The sequence below is a fragment of the Malurus melanocephalus genome, unplaced genomic scaffold (genome assembly GCF_030028575.1).
Source record: "Malurus melanocephalus ecotype Western Australia unplaced genomic scaffold, MMel_1.1 scaffold_118, whole genome shotgun sequence".
NCBI lineage: Eukaryota > Metazoa > Chordata > Aves > Passeriformes > Maluridae > Malurus > Malurus melanocephalus.
This window is the reverse complement of record NW_026623350.1, coordinates 968,563-995,526: the sequence shown is the minus strand read 5'-3', so window position 1 is coordinate 995,526 and position 26,964 is coordinate 968,563. Positions and strand designations below refer to the sequence as shown.

At 43.1% G+C, this 26,964-nt stretch overlaps 1 protein-coding gene across 6 annotated transcripts in view; it reads left to right on the top strand.

The window, feature by feature from the left end:
* CELSR1 (cadherin EGF LAG seven-pass G-type receptor 1) overlaps positions 1-26,964 on the top strand; it is a 161,890-nt gene that overhangs the window by 38,622 nt on the left and 96,304 nt on the right. The window lies entirely within an intron of this gene.

Here is a 26,964-nt window from a genome sequence, read left to right as displayed (position 1 = left end):
TGTCTCTCAAGGCATAAAGACTCCTGTTTACAGCTTTCCTGAGAGAGGGACTATGTGCATCAGGAGAGTGGGAGGGGAAGATTACGTGCTGTGTCTTGGGGAACTTGTGTTTCCCAGCATGTGAAGGACACAGGAATTATCTCACTGCTTGAAGGATATGACTCTCAGTCATTGTCAGTGTTTGTCCTCAATCCATATCTATGTGTGTGTATATATACATAYATATMTSTATGYCTATGCAATATATAGTCAGCTATTAGGATTTTATATGGCAATGCAACTTCCACTCCTGTAAAGAGAGATTAGAGTGACAAATTGTTTGTATTGTTATATAATTACTTATCAGCATTTGAAATAGAGGGAAAATAGTGGACAAAGTTACTTTGAATTAAAAAAAAAAAACCCTCCACACTGTAAAATTCCAACAAAAAACATCCAATTCCAAGACATGAAAAATTATCATATTCAATGTCTACAGATGGAAATGGTTCACCTTCAAGTCTGAAAATCGCAATTCCTTAAAATTAAGGAATTGAGGAAAAAGAAAAAAAAATCCTAAGTCCAGAAACATTCAATTTTAAAAGTTTGAGCTTTCATGCTGTAAGAAAGGGAAGGCATTTATCTTTTTTCAGTATCCATACAAGTGTCTGTTTACAGTCAGAGTAGTGTATTAGAGCCACCAGAATTATTTCATGTCAGCATGTGTGAATGTGAGAATAGTATTGGGATTGTGATCCTAATGTTTARGCTCCTCACCAAAACTCAAATCCACAGGTGAAATATGCTGATATTTTTCTGCGAAAGTGTGAATTCACAAGGGGAAAGTTGAATGTGTGGAATGGCATCATTAAAGTTGAAAGCTAAGGGAAATTGTGCAAAGTCCTGAAACRCAGACACTTAGGCTTGGATCTGCTTCCATTATAGTGAATGCCAAAACTCCTATTGTTTTCATTAGGAACTGGATTAAGACTTCTATTGATATCATGCCAGTTTGAATTCCTTCTCTTATTTTTGATCTTGACAATCACTTTTTCCATTGCAGTTTCATTAAAGATTTRAAACACAGTATAATAAAACTCGGTGAAAAAAAAAAGTAACTTAATGCACCTAAATTATTATGCAGATAGATACAAATTAAAATGCATTCACATAATTAAAATTCTCTCTTTACAGAAAACAATAGAATCTAAGCTTTATTCTTTTTGCTTGCTAATCAATTTTCAGTTCATTGTCCTTTTTTTCAGGGATTTCTAGAGTATCACAGTAATTGRAAATAATTGGTCTTTCAGTTGTTTTACAGTTAGTACTTGAATAATTAAAAATTAAACAGATTATGCATGTTGTATTTTAATAGAACAATTAATTCAGTGGCCTTTATTGAGTGGCCTCTGTGGAGCATGCCTGGCAGCGCTCAGCCCCAAACCGAGGGAGACCAGTCCAGGACACAGAACTGGCCTCTGCATTTTGGCAGCAACTGAAATTGCTATTATGGAGTCTCCACAAGGAAACAAAAATAAAAGGACTGAACTATCCTTTTTSAACCCAGGAAAAGCTGCTGCAGCAKATATTTGGGAATGGGGGCARCGAGAGGCTCCAAGTGTCAGAGGGTTCTGGATCAGCCACATCTCTTCTTCATTCACTTCGGCATTTTTTTCTAAGACTGCAATAGAGGTGYCTGTTTTGGGATAATTTGTAGATCTAAATAAAGAGCCCTTAGACAGTCAGTGTCAACATGGTAAATTTCATCACATGTGACCTCAGTATGGCCATCTTCCAGATTATATATTGACATAATTCTGAAAAATTTTAAATTTTGTTTTAAGGTCTATTGGTTCAGAATTTGCATATAGAAATAAATGGAGATGTTGTAGGCTTTCAGTGTGCAACTTTGCTGTCATTCAAACTGATCATGGTTTATTTTTGTTTATTTGGTTTTTTTACATGAATTTAAAGATGTGATGGCAAAGATGGTTTGAGGAAATTGATATATTGCACTTAAAATGTTTGCAGTGAAGAACCAATGTGTTTTCTTCTCTTTTGGTTTTGGGTCTCCAGAACATGAATTCATTTGCCTCCAGCCTTTGCACAGGACAGCTGTAGGAGCATTGCTGTACTGTTTTACTACTTCGTAGTAAACAATTAAAGACAGTTTGAAAAATGCTTGTATTTTTCAGATTTTACAAAACTCTTGTGAAAAGATCAGCCTCTTGGCTGCAATATGCAATTCCGTTTTTCTTGTCACACCAAGTAATAGGACCTGACATGAACAAGGGAAATCCTGCAAGCTGCATCTGCTTTGGGACATTTCCATCACTTACCTGCACGAGCAGGGTGTTCAGGCAGTGCACACAGGTACTGAGGAGATAGTAAGATACAGAGGTCAGATAAGAGGCATCATTCCCTCTTCTGTACACAAGGACACACRAGCATTAAATGCAGAACCTGAAGTCATCTCCAGCAGCCTGGTGCTCCCTGTRAAGCTCAGGACAAGGCCTTTGCTGGTTAATGAAGCAGACATTTATGGCATCCAAAAATTTTTACTGTCCTTGTTGCAGGGCATGTTTTTAATAAGATAATGGGGGTCTGTGAATGTCAGTTCACTCAGTGCTGGCTCTGTGGTGGCTGTTAGGGAGCATGAGCACGTTCCTGTGTTTTCCCTGGGTGGCTGGATCAGGAAAAGAAGCCACTTTAGATAAAACCAGTTAATGGAAGTATTAGAGACATGTTATGCTTAGGTTTTYCCCCTTCTTTTCATATATTTCATTCCACATACATTTCAAAAGGAATGAGCATTGCCAAAAGGAATGAGYGCCGTGCAGGGACGATGAAACCTGAATTTGGCAGCCTGCAGCSTGCCAAGGGCTGGGAACCAGGGGSTGCAGCCTTCACGGGGCGCCAGACKGAGTAGGCTAGACCACATGCAAATCTCAATTTGAACTGTAAAGGCAATTTTGGGATGGGTCTTGCTGGGATGGGTGTTCCAGATTATTCTCATATGCCCAGGGCACATGTATTACTGTTTGAGCATTTGGTTGATATTCAGAGAGCTGTCAGCTTTCCTGTTGGAGCCAGAGATGCCAAGCTCTCTTCACTAATAGCCCCGTAAGCCTCAGCAGAATCAATGGAGTTAGGCATCTAACATCAATGGAGGTTGGCATCTTCAGGGTGTTTCACTTCCAGGCAGACTCCAAATACACAGATCAAAAGGGTGTAGTTCCTTTTGCCTTGCTGCAAACCGACCAGCTCTTYTCCAACAGATTTGAGTGGGTTTTGGTGGCCTGGGTGTTTCCTCACTTGTGCATGAAGCATGGTGTGAAGCTGCTCTGCTTTGAGCTCGAGTGCTCTCTTTGCAACAGCTCCATACACATGTTCAGCTGGGTGGGCTGGAAATGTGCACTGAACCGATGTGGTTTTATTCTTCAGGGATCTTCTAATACTTTACCCAAAAGTTGCTAATAAAATTGTCCTTTCTCTGCAGATTTATAAAGATCTCTCAGCTCTGTTTTTGAGTAAATTTACATTATTTCATGGCATGTGGTGACAAGTCTGAAGTGTTTCCAAGCACTGGGGTGGCTTCTGCACCCATGAGTGGAGGGGCAGCTCTTGACAGATCCCACTTCACACACACAAAAATCTGTGTCAGTTCTGACAGCAGCAGGTTTGTGGGCTGTGCAAAGCAGCTTCCTTAGGTGTGATCCCTCATGACATCCAGAGCCATTGCTGAAGGCTTTCTGCTTTTTCCTTTCAGAGGAGCAACACTTACTTTCTGTGACTAGTTTGGAGTGTTACCTGCTTTAAAAAATCCCTTGATCCCTATATTGTMTGAGGGGCCTCTCAGGTGGGTGAACACAAGCTTAGTAGAACACAAGAGCTCAAATAGTAATCAGGTGGTTGTTTGGATAGTAATACTGCTTTATAATTTTCTTCACAAAAGGCTTAGTGAAGGTGTGGATTACTTGCTAACAGCTGAAGTCAAGCAGWGGTAGGCAATCCTTTCTCTCTATTTACACAACATAACAGCCACAAAGCAAGAAATGTTTTTGAAATAGTCTCTGTAAGCACTGTAAAAACAAATGTCTCCACCCTTCACAAATAAAGGCTTTACTGAAAAAGGCCTTTTGCCATGTAAAGAGCACAGAAAAGGAAATAAAGCTGGTAAAAAGACCCTGTTCATGATGGAAGTAAGAATCCTGGCCATTCTTCTGTCCACATTTGCAAACACATCCCTGGTGACTCCATGAGCTCCCCAGAGCTGAGCACGGAGGAGGGAGAGAAAAGCTTTGGGGGAACAGTCTGATCATCAACCCAAACCAGTGCATTTTTGAAACAGCTTTGAGAAGAGGGTAATGCCATTTGGCTCTTCGGAGAGCTCCTTAGCCTGGATTGCTGTTGGGGCACTCAGATTCTGAAGGCTAATGCCTGGCTATAGCTCACTCCTGCCCTGAAGATGCTGTTCTGTGCTACTAAGTCATCAGTCTTATATTTTGTAYACGTTAGCTACTGCTTCCCAAGCAACCAGAGGTGAACCACAAACAGGTTGCAACAAGACCATTTAAAATGCTGAAAGGTTAGAATGCAGCAAGTGGGATTTTCAGCATGTTAGAAGGAAAATCTTGTAAACCTTTCATCCCCAAATTTTTAATGGACATTTTGTGTGTGTGTGTGTGTATCTTTCTAGGAATAAAAATTTATTTGAGCAGATATAGAAGTATAGAAGTATAGAAGTATAGAAGTATAGAAGTATAGAAGTATAGTATAGAAGTATATTCCAAATTAACTTTGGAAGGAACTCCCAGTTCAAGAGGGAGAATGAGACTCCTCTCTGGCATTTCTGAAATTGTGCAGTAGGATACAAGACCTTGTAATAATTTTTCCAGTTGTTTATTTTTATTTTTTTTAATATGGTTACTCTTCTGTCTGTGTTTTACTGCAGAAAAACCTGCAAGTGTTTTCTCTTTTTTATTCCTTTTCTACATGCTGTAATAAATGGTAGAATTATGATGATCAGCCAAATAAGCTGAGGTGGCAGATGAAATGACCTTTATACAGGAAAGGGTGTTATATTGCTGTTCCCATCTTCAGTTGAAATATGTCCAGTGCATCTTTCTATTGTTTAAATTGCTTAATTGCTATGTTCTATTAAGGTATTATTTTATTTGTCTTATTATTTTTTAATTTGTAAGGTAAACTTTAATTTGGGGCCAGAAGGTCAGCTYGTGAATTTTTAGTTCTTGCTTCTAAGAAGGCTTTCAGTGCTAMTTTTCTTTGTCCTGTAAAATAAGTCTGCATTGAATAAAATGAGGAATAAGGAACCTAGGCTAACAATCAATAAAATTGATCAGGAGCAGGGWGCCACTGGCTTGCCCAGTGATACCATCAGTCACTGGGTCTGCATCATGTTGCCCCTTGCAGAAGCAGCTTTTCCAAGAACTTGCTTGGTTTCTCTTGTCAAAGGCAGTCTCTGATGCAGGGAGGAAGAATTCCCCTGGGTKCCAGCCTTGAAAGGCTGCAGACCCCTGAGCTAACCAGCGTTAGTCTAGTGGAGACTGATTGATGTGCTTCTCCTAGCATGTTTTAAAATATTGCTAAAACCTTCTAAGTGCTAGTCTACACAAGTTAATCAGCTGAGTTTTATCCCTCTTCAGTGCCCTTGAAAGGCGTGCTCTGTGTGTCTGAGCTTTACCTGAGCTTGGCTGTTTGCTCTGCTTTGGAGAAACRCAGCAATAACAGATGATAGACATTCTTTCTCACAAACGTATTCTTTTTTCCATACTCCTCCTTGAATGAGCTTGTGCCAGAAGTTGCTGAGCTGTTAGGAAGGTGCCGGAAGCTGGTAATTTGCTCCCTTACAGCTTCACAAAAGCTAACAATTTTTTGTGTAGTTCTTACCATCTAAAGGCAAATATAATTAAGAAATTTAGTCGGTTTACAAGTAGGTCRTGGGCCATCTAATAAACTGCAATTGTTGACATTTATGGAGGCTTTTTCTCCCAAACATTGTTTATGAAAGGCAACTGGCAAAAGCAACAAGACAAAAACTGCTGTAGGCTCCTATTCTGGGCAGCRCTCAGCCTCTCCAGCTCCTCCTCCTCTTTCTCTCCCCAATGTATCTTTTGAAGCTCCCTTTGAGTATTTTCATGTATGTACATGTGCTACACTTCAAATGGCTCAGTAKTTGATTTTCTTGTACTGAGAGCTGTGGGTTGTTAATTGCTGGGCTGGTATTAATGGGTTTCATCCAAATTCTGGCTTTTCTCTGGCAAGGCTGCAGTGCAGGTTGGTGATTTCAGCTGCCATGAGGGCCTGGTGGGGTGTCCCAGCCAGGCACAACATGTGCTGCCAGGTATCCTGAGGAGCTGTCATCTTCACCAGGTCAGTGTGGAGCACTCTGGCTGTCTCCAGCAGCTCAGACATTTGTGTGTCTCAGCCCCAAACCAACCTCTGGGGCAGCTGTAGGTGCGTGTATGGTCTTGYTCTTTGTGGCAGAGCAGCACCAGAGCTGCTGCAGGCAATAAAGGGTCAAGGTAGAGCCTGTCCTTGAAGCAGCCAGTAAATTTACCATCAGGTTTTTCTTATTYCAGTTTGCAGTGCATTGCATCTCATTCTTTCACCAGAATCATTTACTCCAGTCAAAGGCAGCTGATCTGAACTAAAAAACTCTTGCTGGAGGCAAAATGCATATTCTCTCTTCATTACCCACCCCAGACTGGTGAGAAAWAAAGAAGGTGGGGAGGCAAGGAGAACTAGATCAAGGAAAGAGTTGAAAGCAGAAGCCTGGTCTGCATTCAGTTTTTCTCCCACGATCTTGTGTGCTCAGAAGTGTGGTTAGYTGGATTCAGGAGAAGGAAAATAAAGGTCAGTCAAGGAATGACCTCGGCCTGAGCTTGTCAAAAAATAGCAGCGTGGGTTGTGAAGTTGTGGTTCGGCACTGCTGGTAAGGAGGCAAAAACAGGACCGAGCAGTGGAAGCTGCATCCTGTGTGGATCTTCAAGGAACAATAGCATCTTTCATACTTCAGACTTCATGTCTATAAAACACATGAATCAACTCACCTGAGGCAAGAGAAGTCAGGAGCAGCTGACATCAACCGCCAGGAGCCGAGCTCTCATTCTTTCGGAGTTAACGCATTTCCCGACCGACCCAGTGTGCGCTCTGCAGGCTGAGCCCTCCTTCCCTGCCACTGTGAGCTGGGGACAGATGTTTGGTGCACTTCTGCTCTTTTGTTAGTGAGGTCACCACTCCCACTGAGCCCACCGTGCAGGAGTCCTCCTATTGCTGGACATAACACTGGGCAAGAGCTGTTGTGTCCTGCCCTTGGTGGCATCCTCACCGTGATACCCTGCACCACACAGGTTGTGGAGAACAATCCTACCCTGCACGGTGTGGGGACAGCCCTGCTTTCCCTCAGTGGAAGCTGGTGATCAGTGTGCAGGGCTTGATTTTTTGGATGGTTCATAGGCAGTTCAACAATGGTGTTTAATTTTTTGCACACAAAATTACTATAGTTGGAGTTTTAGTGCAAAAGGCCTCAGAGTGACCAAGATGGGATTGAACCTATCCATGAGAAAACCCCTTGGAGCAAAATCCCACCCCTTCCTACATGGCATGAGTCAGTGTTTCAGACACCAGTAAAAGCCAGAGAGAAGCTAAGTTAAACACATTTAATTTTTTCTTTTGCTGGGGCACTCAAGTTGGTGTGAAAGACTCCTATTAGTAGGATTATTTTCTTGTCAGATGGAAGCTGGAGATAGTTGTCCCAGATGTGCATGTCTGGTTTGAAGGCCTGATTACCTTGTTTGTGTCACTTCTTGGCCTCTTATCAAAGGAGCTCTCACGCACATCACCTTTCAGCTCCTCACTCTCCGCTCTGCAACTTAAACCATTTCCAGCGATTAAGCCCATGTTTGTAATTATTTTTCCTCTGGGGCAACRGTGTCAAGAGGAACAGGCTCCTGAGCATGTCAGATGGAGGGAGGATGGAGGAAAGTTTCTCATGGTTGAAGAGGATAGATGAGGAYGGAGCTGCTGTGCTGCGGCAGGAGCGCTACAGGATGGCAGATTTACTACAGGATGGAGCCTTCTGGGTGGCTGGGAGTTGATTTGAAATAATTTCAAAATACTATTTACTGGTGAAACGGAGCTTAAAACCTGAAACTGTTATCAGGTGGCTCAAGAGGACACCTTAGGGAAGATTCAGAAGTACTGTAAATATTCACTTTAAAAAAATCTATTATTACTTTTATCAATATGTCAATAGAAGTTCTGGTATTTCTGGATTCATTTACATGAAGTACTTACTGAATTTTTGTAACAAAGGTATCAAGAAGAGAAAGCAAKTATTTCCTGCTTGTAAAATCCCCAAACACCATTTAATGCCTATCAAGGTGTCACCAGGCTAAATAGAGGCATATGTCCTTCTGACACCAGCCTGAGCATAATAAATGCAGGAGCTTCCATCTCTGTCATTCCCTGGAAGRGAAAGCTTGTCCTTTGCCGAGGCACGCTGACAGGGGGCTGTTTAATGGAGCTGAACAAACTGGTACTCGAGGGGCCGGGCAGAGCGGGGGGAGCTGCCGGAGGATGAGCAGCCCTGGCTGCGGGCAGGCAGCTGGCTTGGCTGGGAAACCCGCGTTCAGCGAGGAATCCCAGCTTGAAACGCTCAGTGTGCCTTCTTTGGATCATTTCATGGAGTGCCGGCAGCCAAACCCACGTGCTGCACTGCAGCCGGCAGTGGGGACAGGAATTAAAGGAGGTGAGAGTTAAAGTAAGTTAGTGCAGTGCTCCCAGAAAGATTGGCACAGGCAACAGCTGTGAACTCAGCACTCTGTGACCAKGTCTCCAGTCCAGGCAGACTGGAAGTTACTTCTGTGATTTGAATAAAAACACTCTGAAGATATTCCACTTTTATCATGTATCATTTTTATCAGTAACTAGTATATGTTTAAAAAGGTGCAACATTTGAAGTTTATGTTGGGTTAAGTTGGCTTCTGTCATGTCTAAATACTGCAGATGGAAGTATTACTAGAACTAACAATTTTCTTGTTGTATTGGGCAAATMAATTTTAACTGTGCTGGCTGCTGGATTTGGTCATTACTAACACTAAACTGCCACATATTGCATTACCAGCTAGTTGTTCCTTTAATTCTTAAGTCCTCTTGAGTCTCTTTTCTTGTAGTTAGATTCTACTATTTCTGTATCACAGAATTGTTCTGTTCTGTAGCTCAACTAGCAGAAAATATTTTTGTTACCATGCATGGAAATGCATAGTGTGTTAAAATTCTCTATATCTCTTTACAGGGTGTGAAAAGCCAAGCAAGTTTATACTGTGCTGTGATCTGTTCCTGATCTGTTCCAACTTTGGTTTCCTGTAATCGCTGCTTTGTCCCATTTGTTCAGTCCCATAATGTTTTACCTCSTTATTTTCTTCATTGTCATTTGGGTTTTTGTTAGCAACATCTAGCATTGCATCACCCACCCCTCTGCCTCTTTTCTCCCTCTTCATTGCTAGGGTCATTGTTCCCTGTTTGGTGATGTTGCCTAGGTCACAAATTGCATCCTTTATTAACATTTTACCTCACTTCTTTCCCATACCCTTCATGCTGTGTGTGTGCACATCAATGTAGCTGTCYCCAAGGACTTATATTTCACTTTTTGAATTAGTATTTTGACTCTTCAGGGTTTCTTTAAGCCATAAAAAGGGCCAGAAGAGAATTGGCTTTGCAGAGTCACACATTCAGGCATTCCCCGGACTTGCAGAAAACCTGGATTACACAGACCTGAGAGGGATGCCTGTGTTAGGAAGATGTTTACATACTGGGGGGCTGTCAGCAGTGGAGGCAAACATCAGCCACCAGTGTGGCTCAGCTTCTTGTAATGTTCGTTATGCTGTACAATTGAGGAGTGAGAATGTGCATTTAGGGAGTAAGAAAAACAATTACCTTTTCTTTTACACTATATGCTGGAGCCAGTAATGAGACCCCTGAGCTAAGTGCCTCCTCTRGTGTTTTGCACTTATCTTGAAGCTCTTCTGAATTGTCAGCTGTGAACACAGCGAGGTTAGCACCCTCTTTGCTTAAGACCAGTTAATCTTAGTACTAACCTTTCCTCGCAGAAAGCACCCCTKAGCCCTGCCACTGCAGGTTCCTTGCTGTGGCACTGCTGCATCCCTTGGCTGCTGTGCACTCTCTGCCCACCTGCAGTGGGTACCAGAGCACTCACAGAGGGGGCTTCCTCTTGGCTTTTCTAGTCTCACATTTTTAATATGATCCTATTAAGCACTGACTTCCYTGCTGCCCTTCTCACCAGTTTTCACTTGAAAATACTGACTCAGAAAATTCCCCTGTATTCTTGAGCTGATCTACCCGCCATATGTTTATTGTATTAAWCCCATCCTAAACTCTCAGAAGGTTCTCATGGGTTCACATCCCATTCTCTTTGTTACAGGCTGCAGGTTTTGGCTCTTCACCGTGAAATACCAGTCATGGTCACTTAGGTCATCCCTCTGTCCCCAGGCTTTGGGTCATGTTTGTTCCCTGGCTGTGAGTTTGTAGAGTTTTGGGTTACGTGTGTCCCTTTCCAYGCGTTGGTCTCTGCGGGAGCTGCGGCTCAGTCAGTCTGAGCAGTCTCTAAGCCCACACAGTAAATTCTTCCCAAACATATGCTCCAGGACCACAAATCCTTTTCTGCAAGAGATACCTTTGCTTTGTTACTGTTATCTTCTGTTGTTTTAGCAGCCTGCTGAGACCCAGAGCCAGGTGTATGAGCACAGAACAAGGCGGCCCTTGGGGCTGAGAAGGAGATGGTAGAAGTTTATCAGGATTCAGTTTTTTAGTTTTTCACGTCTCACTCGGGGTGAAGGATGGTGAAAGGGCAAGGCCAATGGTCAGCTGTGCACATTTGCACCTGTGTTTGCAGTTGGGACCCTCCCTTATCCACATCAGCCCCTTAAGAAAGCATCAGTGGCTGCAGCCACCTGCMCCTGCTGTCACCTCCATCACAGGAGGGCAGTTTCCTTTGGGTGCTCAGTTTATCGTGAGAAAAGGAGGGAGGACTTTGTGGTCACTCTGATAGGTGGAAAAAGGGACAGACACCACTGAGAGGAGATGAATCATAGGGTAAATCTGATGCTGGGAGATGGAACCTTTCTGTGCTGACAGAGCAGATGGTGAAGTGGCAATGTATCACGAGTAAAGGCTGCAGTGTGACCTCAGTGGTGTGAAAATCTTGATATGCCATGCCTACAGCAAAATGGGGGCTCTCTGATGCGATTCCTGAGCTCAGGAGGATCCTGTGAGCCGCCACACTACTTTGAGAAATGTATTTGCTTTTGTTGATGTGATGGCTCTCCTTTCTTTCCCATCTCCTTTGAGCTCTGAGGGAAGAATTCCTACAGTTTTCTTTGCAAGGTCTGCATCTGCTCCAACAGAAGCATCAGCTTCAGACAAGGGCTGACAGGACCCAAGCCCACACTTCTACAAGTACCAAACAAAAACTAGTATGTAGTTACCCTTGAATAATTAATTTTCATATCTGCATTCATGGTTTTCCCCTGCACGTGCTTCTCTGCCCCACTTCTCCACTGACTGTTGGCAATTTGCATTTGAAGTAGCTGGCTTCAGCATCAGTAGATGTTTTGTGACGTTTTGGGATGCCAAACTGGGACCTGTTCCCCTCCTCAAACACTCATCTGCCTCTTTGCCCTCCTGTGCAAGTTTAGCAGCTGAGTAGAGAGGGATTAGCCTCCCTAGACAGGGCTTTCAGAAACAGACTTTAATTAAAGGTGCAGGATGGAGCTCAGTGATCACCTCTGATTACTGCTACAAATGCTTTAAGAAGAGAAATTAGAGCAATGGTGTATTAAGAGGTGAGTTCTCAGGTCTTAATATCTCAAAGCAGTTCAGTCTTTTTAAAGTGATTTGGCCAGTTTCTGCCTCCTGCTACCTGTGTGCAAACCTGAAATARCTCCAGTACACAAAGGTATTTCAGAGCAGAGTGGTTACTTTGCTCCTTTGGGTTGAGGCTTTTCTGAGCTCAGTGCTGCTGAGTGTGTCACTGTGTGCTTGGAAAGAAGAGAGGGAAGCACCCTATTTATTTTAGGAGAGGGTAATAGAGAAATGTTCTGTTTCATGCTCAGTTGACCTTGTTGCCACATTATTTCTTYTGACATTTCTCAACTTCTTCTGGTGACTTCATACTTTGGTTTGGTATTTACTAGGACAGCATAATTATTCAAATCCCACCCCTTGCACAGCAGKGCACAGCATGCACCAAGTGAGATCAGTGCTTTAAAGTAATTACAGAAACAACATTACTTGAYTGGCAAATAAAAACAGTTGTGAAAGAGAAATACAAGATGCACTCAGAGACCTAAGGAGCCCCTCTGTACTTCCATGATATCCAGAGCAYCCTGTGCTTGCCAGATGACTCAGTCAGTAAAATACAGCAGATTTTAAATGATGCTCTGTATTAAGAAATTGTAATATTGTATCTGTTGGCCTCGCGTATGGGTATGAGCCATGGTCCTGTACAAAAAACCCCAAAATTCTGATTATGAGTGTGGATCTAAAGGCAAAAAGGTGCATTAGGTAGGTAATATTAAAATGTTTCCTCTTTCTGGGTGCTGACTTAACTTTAGCCACCTGTTACAGCATTTTCTGAAGCCTCAGGTTACTGCTGGAGAAASAACATGCAGGAGATGTCTTGAGCCAACTGGGAAAGCGAGTTGAGAGAGGTCATTTTACAGAGCYTGAGCTGTTTTAAAGAGCACGGGAGCCTGGTGTCACAGCACAGCTTCCTGTTCACAAGAGCCTCTTTCAAAGACAAATGTGAAAGGGTTTAGCCCTTGGACACGGAGCCGGCAGCAGTCCTGGAGCAAGAGCGTGGCATTGGATTTCCGTAAGGGGAGACTGTGAAATGCCCTCTTTGCCAAACAGGTCTCTGAAAGGGGCACAAACTGGTAATTTTTTGGGGGCTAGACTATCTTTGAGCTTGAACTTTCTTTGGAATTTTGTTGGGTTTTTTTGTTTTTTTGTTTTTTTGGTTTTTTTTTTGCTTTTAATTGTGCATCCATCCTAAAATTTTAATGTCTTTTTTTTTAATTTTAATTTTACATCCATCCTTTATTAGAAGATTGTTCTCTTTTTTAATGGAAACAAAATAGATTTTTTTTCAACTGGGGAAGCACTTTTAAATTTTACTGTGATGAAGTTACAGTTTGTGAAAGCTTAAGTGTGGCCCAACACACCCCACCCCACAGGCTTCATGCCCCTTGAACAGTTCCCCCCCACAAAATGCACTGTTGGAGTTCRCTTCTGCATCACTGCTCAGAGTAGCTCACCCATGTGAGCTGTCCTTTTCTACCTCCATGTCTTTGTGGCTACAAATACAGCGGGTTGTTTTTCCTGAGAAGACAGAAAGAAAAAAAAAACAGAGTAAAAAACAGCTTCTCTGGGACAATTCCCTGCTCTTTTGGGGGTGCTGGAGGAAGAGCTGCAGCTACTCCTTGTTGGCAGTCATGGGAATCAGCCTGAGCTGGAGATCATCAGCTTTGGAAGGTTTCTGGTAGAAATGTTCTGCCCTTGATGCTTCCTCCAGGCATTGCAGCCAGCTGTCATGTGCATCTTGCTCTGTTTTTTGACACGAGGAATGACATCTGTGGGACMAATTGTGGAGCTGGGTTGGGTGACAGCTGGACAATGCTGGTGGTCACCTCACTGCCCCCACCCAGCCCTCCTGCCTGTGCTCCCTCCGACTGGAGCGTGCTGGAGYCCTCCCTTACCTGGCACATGTTTATGTGAATTTTGCTGTCCTTTCCACTAATATTGGCCWGTGTTGAGCTGCTGCTTCCTGTGCTGCTGGGGCACACTGGCAGCCCTGTAAACCTCCTGATCTGGGTTACAGCTGCTTTGCCTTTCTCCCCATCACCAGCTATCAAGTCCAGAGAGAAATAGTGCTTTCCATGCAAATACTGCAGCTCTGGTTCCCTTTCACATGAGCCCACCTGTGAGACGTTCAAGGAAATTAATGTTTCAAGGAGCCAGTGCTGTGAGGTGCCTCAGCTGTGGACCACCATGGGGAGGATTTGGCTGCCTTAGGACCCCACCTCAGGGATCGGCAGGTTTCTTGCAGGTGGGGAAGCAGAAGGGGCTTTCTGGTAGGTCCTGTGGAGAGAAGGAGCAAATCTTCCCATGGGAGATGTTTTCAGGAGTTATTAATGCAGTGCAGTGACTGTAGGTATTACAACTGGGTGTTTTTTCAGCATTTAGGAAGATCTTTCATGAAGATGCTCAGCACTGACCAAATACAGAAATACCAGCCTAAATTCAAACAGGGCTAAAGAGGTTTTTGGAAACGGAGGAAATTAAGATAGTTAAAATATAGTTTTCTTCTGAGAACTTCTGAGTTTAGCCATGGTGTAAGCCTGGTTTTATAAGTGGAGAGAGAGAATGAGTGGCTGGAATAAAGGGCATAGCCCAAGGAGCTGATCTGAGCTCAGGTGGCAAAAGTGTGTGCTCTGGACACTGAAACACAAATGCTTTCTGCTGATAAAACTTCAGCAATTGTCTGAGCTCTTGAGAAGTGACTCCACAGTATGAAGCATCCTGCCGGAATTCAGATAAGCTCTTTGCACAGAAAAATCCTGACTTACAGACAGGCAGCTGCTTTTCACAGTGTGTACTACAAAAGTTTAAAAAATATATTTTAAAAATAAAATTAGTATTTATATTCTCTCAGGGATAACATTTATCTCATATTGCATGCATACAAATGGAGGACACAGGGGCTTGGTWTGTTTTATAGAAAGGTGATAAGATGAACCTCTACTAATGCTTGGTGAAATTTCACCCTTCTGACTCAGTGGTTTCTCAGGAAGCTGCACATTCTTGGTGTTGTACCAAAATAGTTTCAGAGCTCAGGCTGAARGCTTCATGTCCTGCAGTCCTGCAATGCTCAGGCTCTGCTAAGATCAGTGGGATTATAGGGGTAACAATTCCTAGAATGAAGATTTCAATGTTTTACCAGATTTACATTTTGAGGCTCAACATTAACAATGGCAGTTTTCCACTATATTTTAMGTATGCTCAGTATCTTATATTTTTCCATAAAACATAACATAAGCAGTGGAAAATAATGCTTTTAAAGATAATAACAGGAATCTAGTGCTACTGTAATGTAGGAGATAYATAAATTCATTAGGCTTTGTAGAACATGCAAACACCCCTGGGAAAATTCGGTGTACAATGAAACTTTTTTTTTCCTTTGGTAAGTTTATTCCATGATAGTTGAAAAGTGCTGCTTCCAAAGCACCATTAAGGTCATCCCATGTCCAGCTTTCACTGGGTRTGTCCTCTTTTACAGCTGGAAATTCTGCTTGGGTTGTAAGAGGAGGCATTGCTACAAATGTTAAAATGTCCAGTGATCTGGTGGGAACATTACTTTCAATGGGATGACTGGAAATGGTGAATAAATTCTCACTGAACTGGTAAAACTTTGTGCTGTGCATGATGCAGGTGTCACACACAGGGAGTCATCCTGCCCTGCTTTGTGGTGGGAACATGCCTGCTGGCTCTTGGCATGCTCCTGTACCAAGGCTCTGCTTGCTGTTGAATACCCTGATCTCACCAAATATAAACGCCTGCAAATTTGTCTGCAAATTTGGCAGAATAGGAAGGAAAGAACCATCAGAACCATCACCCAGAAAAGAAGGACATGTCCAGCCTGGCCTTAGCCAGACACACGTGACTGCTCGGCAGAGCCCAGCCTGGCACATTCCTGGTAATGCCCTGCTGATGCTGTGGGGAGGTCAAGGGTGTATCAAGAGTACTTTTTTTTTTTTCTTCTCTGTTTGTCCATTATAGTAAATTCTTTTAAAGATAATCTTTTCCTTTTGGAATTTTTTGGATAGTCCTACATTAGTCCTAGAATGCAAAATACTCATTTTGCTCAAGATCTGTGTCTTACAAAGTGTCTGGCAGAAAACCTTATCTGATTCTCAAAGAAGTGAATCATGTCGTTATGACTTCATTTCTACAGTTCAGCTGAATAGAAATCCTTAGATAGGCATTTGAGATTAGGGAATMATTTCTGAAGATCGGTGTATTTCTGTGTTTCACCAGCGGCTCCGAGTCRCGGTGTTACCCACTCTCATCTGTCAGAACTCGACCTGCCCTTTCTCTGCATCGGCTTCCCCAGATGACGTGCAGCGATAGCAGTCAAGCTCTTGCATTCTCCTTGTTTTGTCTGGGGGGCTGCTTTTGCCTTTGGAAAAGTTTTGGGGAGAAAAATACCCACAGCGGGTTCCAGTACTAGAGAAACAGGAAACAAGTGCTTTGTCCCTTTTGATTCTTGTCCAGCATTCTAGTTTTATCGGCAGGGATCCAAGAATAATCTTGGTTGACCATGCAGCCAAACCCACCATGATCTCACTCTCAGTGGCCAGTGGTGTGTAGGTGGTTGGTTAATTGAGGGGTGGTTGTTTTTGCACTGCGTTTTTAAAAGATTGTGTMGGTCGCCTATCAACAGAGAGTCTGGACAAAGTACACAGCATTTTCCCTATAAATATTCCCAGTGCCTGGTGAGTCTTCCCCAAAGCTGCAAAAGTTTGGTAAGGGTAGTTTTTCCTGTTTATTTTGTCTTTTTGTTCTTACTTCTTTAATCACATGATGCAAGCAATTTTTTCTCATTTACATTTGTTATTTGCTTAAATTTATTTCCTCAAGTTTCTGATTTGCTTATTTGTTTCTCACTCTGCTTAAATCATCAGACTTCAATTAACAGAAAAGACCAGCTAAACTGGTCAGCTGAAAATCTAGTGAGAAAAAAGAAAACCCTTTGAAACCAAACATGAAGGAAAATGTGGTATTCTGTTGAAAGCTGGTCAGCTGAAAACCTAGTTAGAAAAAAGAAAACCCTTTGAAACCAAAAATGAAGGAAAATGTGGTATTTTGTTGAAGATAGTATTTTCATTCTGGGGATTTTTAATGGAATTAAGCTAGGTGAAAGTCTAAATTTTTCAGACTGAGGGAGATGGGTGTATTTTCTTGTCAGATCCCAGCAGATGGACCATGATGGACCCCATCTCTTCTCTTCAATTTGATCTAGTTCTTATTAAAAATTCTTAAATGTTAATTGAGCTTGAGAGAGGAAGGGAGAAGGGATAGAGTTATGAAGGTTCTGAAAGCTTTTTTCCGGACATGTGTGCTGCAGGTGGGAAATCCATCCTAGTCATTGYTCCCATCAAAGTATTTGAGAACTGAAGCAGCCTGGGAGTGTTGTCTTGTTTGTGTGGACGCCTCATGTTGGAGTCTGTTTGAGTCTYCTGGGGCAGAAGGAGTCACTGAACCAACTTTTCCTGTGCTTGGTGCATGTGGAAGCTGACATGTGGCCACTGATGCTTGTCCTGTTCCAGAGAGARAGCCCTCTGTTGTATTAATTTGCAAATGTCTTAGGATGACAGAAACCACAGAAAACCAAAATAAAGTAGTGCCCATATGCCTAAGAACCCTTTTATTTTCCCAAGCTGGGCTTCTAACAGAGCAAGCACAGTCAGCAATCTGTTGAGCTACCACAGCTGAATTTTTCTGGTGGTTTTTGTTCCAGAGAGCTTGGCAAGTCTGCATCACCCCATATGTCAATAACTTTCAGTTGATACGTAGCTGTTTTGAAAGCTTGTCTGTAAACAGAAATGACATCAGAAAAACATCACTGTTGTCTTTCTTCCACTGTTCCCCCCTTTTTTCCACTCAAGATAACAAACCTGAACCCCATCCAACAGGAATTGTGCCCATGATTCCACTGTGGGTCACAGTAAGGAACAGAGCCTATCTCCAGGCAAAAGGAACATGGGAATATGGAGGCATTTAGAAAARTAAACCTAATGGATCTCATTTTGCTGATGCTGTTTTGGAAGGATACCTTTGAGGTTACTAATAGGCAACATGGGTGCAAACAGTGAGGCAGAGAAGCTGTTTCCTTATCACTGCTCCCAGTATTGAAACTTCYAGGCCCCCACCTCAATTCTTCCCACCCCACCCTTGCCATCCCCAAAATAGTTTTCATCCATTCCTGCTTTGAAACTTTGAAACCAAGAGAGAGATTTGAGTAGAGCTCTGGCTTGCCTGGGGAAGTTCTTGCTTTAATCAGACCCAKTGAGTAAAAATGTGTGCAGGGGATGCTCAGCTGTGAGGAGAATGGAGGCTTTGGAGTGAYCCATGGGCTGTGCACAGCTGGGCACCCCACACAGGGATTCTCCCTTTTGAAGTGGGTAAACGATGTAAAAGTGTCTTGGCTAAACACGCTGCCCCTATCTCCTCTGCACAAATGCATCATTTACTTGAAAACCATGCCCTGAATGGAGATCAACGTGGAGCATCCCATGATTGCAGTTCAGTTTGTTCAGGGCTTCCATGGATCTTTAARAAACCTCTTTTGACTCCTGTTTCCATGGGTTACAGCTGGGGAGGCAGGAAGGCCCTTGAAGAGCCCTTTGGCTGTGGGGTGAGTGGACTTTGTGCTCCCCATGCCTGGGCTTTGTACCCCCAATGCTGGCCGGCATCTCTGCCTCCCTGCAGTGCCCCACCCGAGCCACTGCAGCCACCGCTGCCGTGCACTGCGAGACGTGGCTGCAAGCCATGCCAGTCTGCTGGGAAACTATCCTGGCTAACGACATTTAGCTCTGCATTTAATTAGAATGAAAATGTAAATGATGTTAAACCCCTCTCCCTTTAAAGTTYAGAGAAAATTATTGCAGTAATGAGGCAATAGTTTTGATTATATATGAAACAAGATCAAGCTTTACGGGAGGTGCTGGAGCCCCCAGCAAGTCAGTCTATGAATCTATCTGGTGTAGAGATCTAGAGTGGGGTTTTTTAGCTGAACAGGTCAGATGAGTGCTGTAAGATGCACAGTTTCCATGGACATTAGCATTAAATGGAAATCCTCATCTTCAGGTGGAGTTTGGAACCTGCATCATGGCTGGTAGCTGGCTGTGGAGCAGCGGCGGGGTGGGTTCCAAGGCTGTGCACCCCACCAGGGCTGGCATGGCTCTGAATGGCTCTGAGCAGGGCTCCTGGGCCATGCACCCCACCAGGGCTGGCATGGCTCTGAGCAGGACAGGGCAGGGCTCCTGGGCTCTGCACCCACCAGGGCTGGCATGGCTCCGAATGGCTCTGAGCAGGGCTCCTGGGCTGTGCACCCACCAGGGCTGGCATGGCTCTGAGCAGGACAGGGCAGGGCTCCTGGGCTGTGCACCCCACCGGGGCTGGCATGGCTCCGAATGGCTCTGAGCAGGGCTCCTGGGCTCTGCACCCACCAGGGCTGGCATGGCCTGTCAGGGATCGTGTCAGGATGCCCCACCAGGAGGGCAGGTGGGGAGCGCAGCCGGGCAGGGGAGTCTGGCCAGTCCTCGCTAACAAGGAAAACCAGCTGAGGTACAGAGAGGTGTTCAGAGCCCAGAAGGAAAATTGCTTTGCATTGTAGCTAAAAGGAAAATCTCCTCATCAGTTWAATAGTCTGTAAGGCACTGGTTGTTAGCATGCTCATGCTATCTTCCCACGTTTCATACTTCCATCTAAGTATCCTGCATCCTTTCTACCTGTGCTTTCTGCTCAGGACAGGGGCTCGTTTCCTTGTTCAACTCGTTSCACCTGCATCCCTGTCAGCATCCCCTGCCTGCATCTCATCCCCTACAGCAGCTATAGCCATGAGCACCAGGTACCTGAAGAGCAAGAAGTGATTCTGTGGGAGGGTGTTCAAGGAAATTAGGTATATCTTCAGCCTTGCTGCAGTTAGAATTCAAGAGTGYTTATTCCTGCCAGCAAATCCAACTTGCTTTACCTCCTACCCTCCGGAAATGTTCCCCCAGACTAGTGTTATCAACCCAATTAACATTTCAAAATTCTCAGCTTGCAGGTGCTGGTTTCAGAAAAGCAGTTCTTGTACAATGTTGAGCAATCCAGTTGGCATCAATTTGTTTTTAATCCTCTGTTCAAGCTGCAGACTGAAATATGCTCTATTTCTTTTCAGTATTGTGTACAAAGTATGTAATCCTGAACAGCACAGGCTACATTAAAAATAATGATGCCAAAATTGGTTTGTTTTTTTCTCTATGAACGTCAGGATTTCACAGTTGCTTCATGCACAATTTATCCTCCCACAATTTGGGTATTTTTAGCTGTTTGATTTAGCTGGTACTGCTGTGGCTGCTGCTGAGGGAACTGCGGGGTCAGAGCCTCAAGTCCCACTGCCCACTTTCCTCAGATGTCCCAGATATCCACCTTCTTTGCAAAAGGAAGCACACTGAGGTTTAACTTGAAATTAAGAGTGCCTGCAATTYGTGAGCAGAAGAGGAGGCTTTCCCAGAAGAGTCTGAGCAGACTTGTTGGGATCTGCTACTTGCAATGACCCTGACATCATTCACAAATGGGGAGGTGGCTCATGCTGCCATGGGGCAGTGCAGTGACAAGGCTGGCACAGCCATGACCCAGGTACATACCCCATGTCCTGGTGACCTGGGGCAGACCCCTGGCGTGCTCTGAGTTCCTGCAGTGGCAGCAGGAGGGTGCTGGAGCTGCGTGGTTAATGCTGGGTTAAGGAGAGCTGGTCACTGGCACAGTCACACATTGGCACTCACTGTGCCAGTGTGGAATGTTGCTTGTCTTCCATCAGTCTGCCAGCCTTGCTGAAGTTAATCCYAGATGCCTCCTTTTCCCTAAAAGACATGTCTCACCCAGGATTTTCCCCTCCTTGCAGCTGTGTCTGGACTGGGTGTGCCAAGGTACTTGCATATACCATGTGCCTCAGCTGCCTCCTGTTTTACCTCACTCTGTAATCTGAAATACCTCCATAACACCATGTAACACATCTTTGTTTTCTCTCTTCCTGTGACTGTTCCAAACCCTCCTTCCTCCAAATTATKCTGGGCATCACTGGCCAGTGTTTTCAAAACTGAGCATCTGCCAAAGGGTGGCTGCAGCTGCTTATCCTTCCTGGAAATTGAGATRTTGAACTACAGATTCAGACACCTGATTTTAGGAAAACCCTTGCCACCTTTACAACTCAGGACATGTGGCATGTTTCTAGTGTCCACATGCTTGCCCTGCTCATCCCTCATATTTTGCTTTCTGCTCTTGCCATCCTGATTTTTCAACCCTGCGATTTTCCTGGGCAGACTGTTCTTGTTTGGGGTTGCAGTGTCGGGAGTGAAGCTCTGTGTGTGTGTGCTGGCAATGACTCAGGGAATTAGGCTCTAGTCCCAATTTTGGCAGGGACTGAAGCCTGCTGAAGTCAATGGGAATCTTCCTGTTGGCATAATGGGCTTTGGAGCAGACCTGGACTTTGACATTCTACAGAGCAGTGGTTCCAACATGAACCTTTGTCATTGTGTGAATGATAGTTATTTTTATATATTGTTTCTAAAACCCACAACTTGTGTTGGCAGTCAGTGCTCCTAAATACAGGGAGCTGACTGGCAGCCTGAAACAAAGGGACAAAATCAATAGCATAAGCTTCATGTGGCCGAGGACAGTCATCTCCATGTCATTGCATCCAGCCTGACATAAAGACAGAATTGCTCACCAGCAGTGTTTCTGATTCCAAGGAAAGGGAGGCTTTGACAGAATTCATTAGTGCTTGTCTAAGAAATGATGGGATGTTATACAAAATACATTTATATTTTTACTAGAGAAGTGTATTTCTCATGGATGTTACTTTTCTGTTATWGCAYTATTTAAGATCACTTTTCTCTAGCRATAGAAACCTTAACACTTTGATCTGCTCCTGCCACCAAACAGAGACTCTTTAGGGATGCAGAGCAGAGAGGACATTTGCCCCTGGCCATTGCTCTCATCTTTTGGATAGCTAAGACCAAAACCAGCCCCTGCTTCCTTTTCCAAGGTGCCCTTAAGGGACACAAAAACTGGGGTCACATACCCGCTTTCTATCCTGAAACACTTCCTCAGTGAGGCTGCTTGTTATCTGGGAAAATCCTGAGATGGGGTATCTCTGAATTCACATTATGCCCATTTTCCTTTTCCKTTCTGGTAATGTTTTCCTGCTGTTTCAGCAACAAATCTTACTTAGGGTAGGATTTAGGTTTCCACCTGCCATTTTCTGTGCAGTTTATTTTCTGTGTGGTTTATTTTCTTTCGGGATATTTTCTTTACATTATAAGCTCCTTAACTTTTCTGTAACATGAAAGATATTTTAAGGAGTTTTTGTTATGCGTGTTCATAGACTCCTTATTTCTACTCATGGAAGTGAAGCTTTGTAGTGCCTACAGCAATGGTTTGGAAGGGGTGATATTAACACACTGAAATTTTATGTGTTTTAAATCTCCTTCCATGGTGGTGGAAGCACAATGCAAGGAAAGGACTCAGCCCTGCAATGCTTGCAGTTTCTCTGCGGCAAATGAAAGCTCAGTGCAGGTCTGTGCACTCTGTCTCACTTTTATTGACATCTGCTGGTTTTTTACTGCTGTTTGCTCAGTGGGAAGTGTGGTTGGGGTGCCAGCCCTGCTCAGACAGCCAAGCATTGCCTGCAGTGTTCATTTCTGTGACCTGGTGCTCCTGATGTGCTACTGCCACCCAGGCAGTGGAGAGGATGCTAAAAGCACGGCATCCTCCTCAGTAATTCCAGGTTTAGTGCTGGACTAGGTAGGTGCCAATTCCCAAATGTAAAGACATGGCTGGAAGCAATGGGGATGGAGCTTTGATCATTCCAAGGCCTGTTACCGAGCAATGGCTGCTACCCATGGCCACGGCTGCTTCTTATGAGCTGGGAGGAGCAAGAGTTTATTCCAGTCTATCCATTGCTAGCCAAGGATTTTGCATGGCTGTTGCACATGTCTAATATCTGTTATTTCCAGATGTGTTGTAAAGCAAAATTGGAATGGATTTGGGTTGGTATCTGTGAAAGAAAGCTTCGATGCTAAAGTATTTATATAAAATATACAGCATTCAAAATTGGTCCTAAGATCTTTATATGTAATAAGCTAAAAAAAGTGTTAATTATTTTATTTCTGCAAACTTAAAAGACAAACAAAAGAACCTTTCTGGCCAGGTGCTGCCATTGCCAAATATGCATTTCAGTTAAACTTTGCTGTGTTTACATTTCTAGATAATAAAATTCTTTGGTTTATGGACTGCCAGAAGATTGAAAGCTGAGATTAAAGTATCAAATTTGATAAGGTTCGTTGTAAAGTAAAGGTAATAATGAAACAATGCCTATTTAGTCAATTTTCTAGTTTTTAATGTATTTTAGAGACCATCAGACTTTCATCAGCCTTTTTTGTCTTCTCATTTCTTTGTAATRCATCAGGGTATGTGTTTGTGTTTGCTATTAGATCTTTTCATTAATTTGATGAAGGATGAAGATGAGTAGTTTTAAGAATCCTCTTCAGCAATTAGAATTACTCAGAAGACAACAGTCTGCTTTGATTTCCACCTTCCGGAGAGCCCTTTTGTGGAAATTATACATGGAATAATATTGCCAGGATAAAAATTAGGTGTGCAGGGACACATTTGTAATGAACAYATTTTTGGTGTAGCCACCCAGCTCTTCAGAATTTTTTTTGTTCATTCACTGRTCTGTGAGACATAAAAAGTCTTATTTAATCTTTCCACCTTGTTTTTTATAAATTTGGCTCCAACAACTTTTAAAAGAATTTTTTAAGATTTCTTAAATATATTTGTGTTGCTTTTGTTACCCCAGTGTCTTAGTATTTCATCATCTGAACTCACTACTTCACACTGTACTTGTTAAGTGTTATTATCTCTATTTTATGGAAGAGAAACTYGAGGACAGAGTGACAAAAGTCATTGGTACAGGGATTTAAGAGCCAAGCCAACAAAAGGATTGGTTGGATCCTTTTTTTCCCCTTGGTCTGTCCTGTGTTTCCCTTTCCCCAGGCCCTCCAAGCCTGGGTGGCTTGGGCTGCTAAGATCCATGCTGTCTGCTTCAATCACTCTTAGCAGGATGCCTGCACATCCCATCTGCCAGCACGAGCTGAGTGTTTAGAGCTCCTTGGGGAAGACTCCTGCCTCCAGCCGGTCTGCTGAGGCCCAGCACATGATGGCTGTGAGAGCTGGTGACAGCTAAATCTGGTGACTGTGTGTGCATTCATCTGTGCCAAGGTCTGCTCCAAAGAGGAAAGTGTAGCCAGAGTTTTCTGGTGTAACAACTTGAAGGTTGTTTCACACCCCCGATTCAAACCATCTTGCGCCTGCCAAAGCATGATAGGGACTTCTTATAGCTGTGTCATAAGACCTTTGAAAACTCAGATTGTTTGAGCCTTTTTAGCAGATCAGTAGCTGCATATGGTGGGCGTCTCAAACACTGAAGGCAATGAAGAGTTGCCACCCCATAAAATAGTACTTCCTAATGATAATTTTCTGGCATTTCTGGCAGTAAACATTTTAAACAGTCGTGGAGTTTTTCACTTGTAAATCTCAAAGCACATACATTACTGGGTATTTAGGGCTTAATTAATTTCCAAAAAAAGACAAGAAATTYCACTTTCTTTATTGCACTTGTTCCAGCCCTCAAAGCGAATGTTGTCTGTTGAAAGTAGAATAGATACTAATTTGGTCTCATAAAACCACAGATTGTTTCAACTTTCCTTGAGTTTCTGAATGAATAGATGATCAGATCCTGTGATGCTGCTCTCAGCCTCACTGGTGATATGAAAGAGGCGCTTGTCCAGCCAGCTCTATAGCTGTGCCATTCTTTTGTTCCTGTAGTACACATGCTCTGCTCCTTTTTTGCTCTCTTTTTRTTTTAATGCTCTGCAACAGGGTTGCACAAAGCTGAGTTGGCTTTTAAAATACAACTTCATTTCGCAGCTATATGTCTGTGCCCAGTTTTCTTTTGTGCTGCCTATGGAACAAGGAGGCTGTGTGGTATCTGACACCAGGCTTTTTCCAGTGATTTATTAACTGTGTCAGAATAGCTGTTGTGAATGCTGGGAAGCTCTTGCGTATTGTGACAGTTGATATTGATTATGACAGTTTGTAGACTCTACTGCATTGTCAGACAGTGGATTGTATTTTGTCTTCTTACTATACATACCATGGGCTATAGATCATAGTGTTTTCTTTTAAAAGGGACCCATTGTCCAGCATTCTGGCTGGTATGAGAGAACTTGTGTAGCATATTGTGCAACAAATAGCAAAATACTTCAGGCACCATATAGGACAAACAGCCAAATGTCAATTGCTTTAGGAAAAAAAAAGTGAATAGTTTGTTCTGGCCTTTCAGGGAAATGAGCTGTGCAATTGATAGACATGGGTAAACTAGTCTGAGGGTGTAATTTATAAAAATACTGGTATCCTGCATGGTCTGTTGGACAGAAATCCACAGACCGTGTAGGAGGAGTTTGCAACGAGGATTTTARCTACCAATCATTTGTAAAGATTGCTTTGGGTCTTGATGCAAGCTGAGACTATACATTTCTAGAATGAGTCTGAGGAAAAGAACATAAAGATTTTTGCAAAATTTGGAGAAAATGAAAGCTGGTATATGAACTTCTGTGATGGGCACATAGAATCATCAGATTGTTTAGTTTGGACAGGACCTTTAAGGACATGAAGCCCAACCATTAACCCAGCATTGCCAAGCCCACTATTTAACCATGTCCCTAAGGGCCACATCTACATGTCTTTTAAATACCTCCAGGAATGGTGTCTCCACCACTTCCCTGGGCAGCCTGTTCCAAAGCCTGACCATCCTTCTGGTGAAGTAACTCTTCCTACCACATCCAAGCGTCCCCTGGAGCAACCTGAGGCCATTTCCTCTTGTCACTTGTTATATGGGAGAAGGCAAACAGATCACCCCAGACAGTGACCTGCCCCCGCCCCCCGACTGGTTTTAGCCAGGTAGTATTAAAATAGCACACAGGAGAAAATATTTTTCTATTTGTATAAAAGCTGCTTCAGTGGGGAAGAGTCAACAGCTGAGCTTTTACAGACAATCTGATAGCAGGAGGGAGTCAAAAGCCATTTTGTTAATTATGCTGCTGTAATTTACTATATTGCTGCTATAATACTGGAGGAAAAGACTTTCAACAATAGATTTCTTTTTAAAACAAAACCACACTTGAGATGAAATGGTGACAGTGAATAGGAAAGAAATCATTCTGATTTTTCTGTTCTATTTCTACATAATCATAATGGATCATAAAGTTACACGTTGAGATAACAAACCTTAGCAAAATTACATTTAGCAGTCTATGCTGTTAGAATTTTGATCTCACACTGAGTTAAGATTGATTCAAATGCAGTTCCTAATGCAATTTTACATTGGTGTGATTCGAAATCCATTTCTGCACTTACCTTGTGGTTTAATTGAAATCAGGCTAATAGCAGGCTACTTGTATAAGGATTATTTCAGAGATGCTTCAGACTGAGATTGTAGCACTGAGCTGGGACATAGGGAAACTGAGCTCAGTTCTTCACCCCTCTCTGGGCCTGATATTGGCCACTCAAACCAGTTAATTTCTCTCATGAGATGAACTCCTGCACATTTATGGCTGTTTGTTTACACTGTGACATCTTTCAGAAGGAACATTTCCTGTCAGAAGCCACTCTTGATCTCTTTTGGGATTTCTAGATGCTGCTCTAATACTAACCACATTTTCTGTAATGTGATCTGTATTTTAATGGRTCCCTAATGTTATCAAGGAGACAGATTTAAAGTAAGTGATTTGATTTCAGTGATGATTCAACTTCCCCATTCCACACTTGCATTGAAGTTGGATTAAATTTAGCACTCACTGTGTCATAATTATTTTCCATAAWGACAGAATAATCTAGAGCTTGTACRTTCACCACACTACTGTAAGCCTCAGGGTGTACTGAAATTGTACAGTGGCATCTCTCAGTCCCCAGTGTCAGGTATTAGTGCTACTTTTTTATAATTACAGATTTTATTGCAGAGYAGCCACAGCAGTATTAGAAATGCCTTAAAGGAAG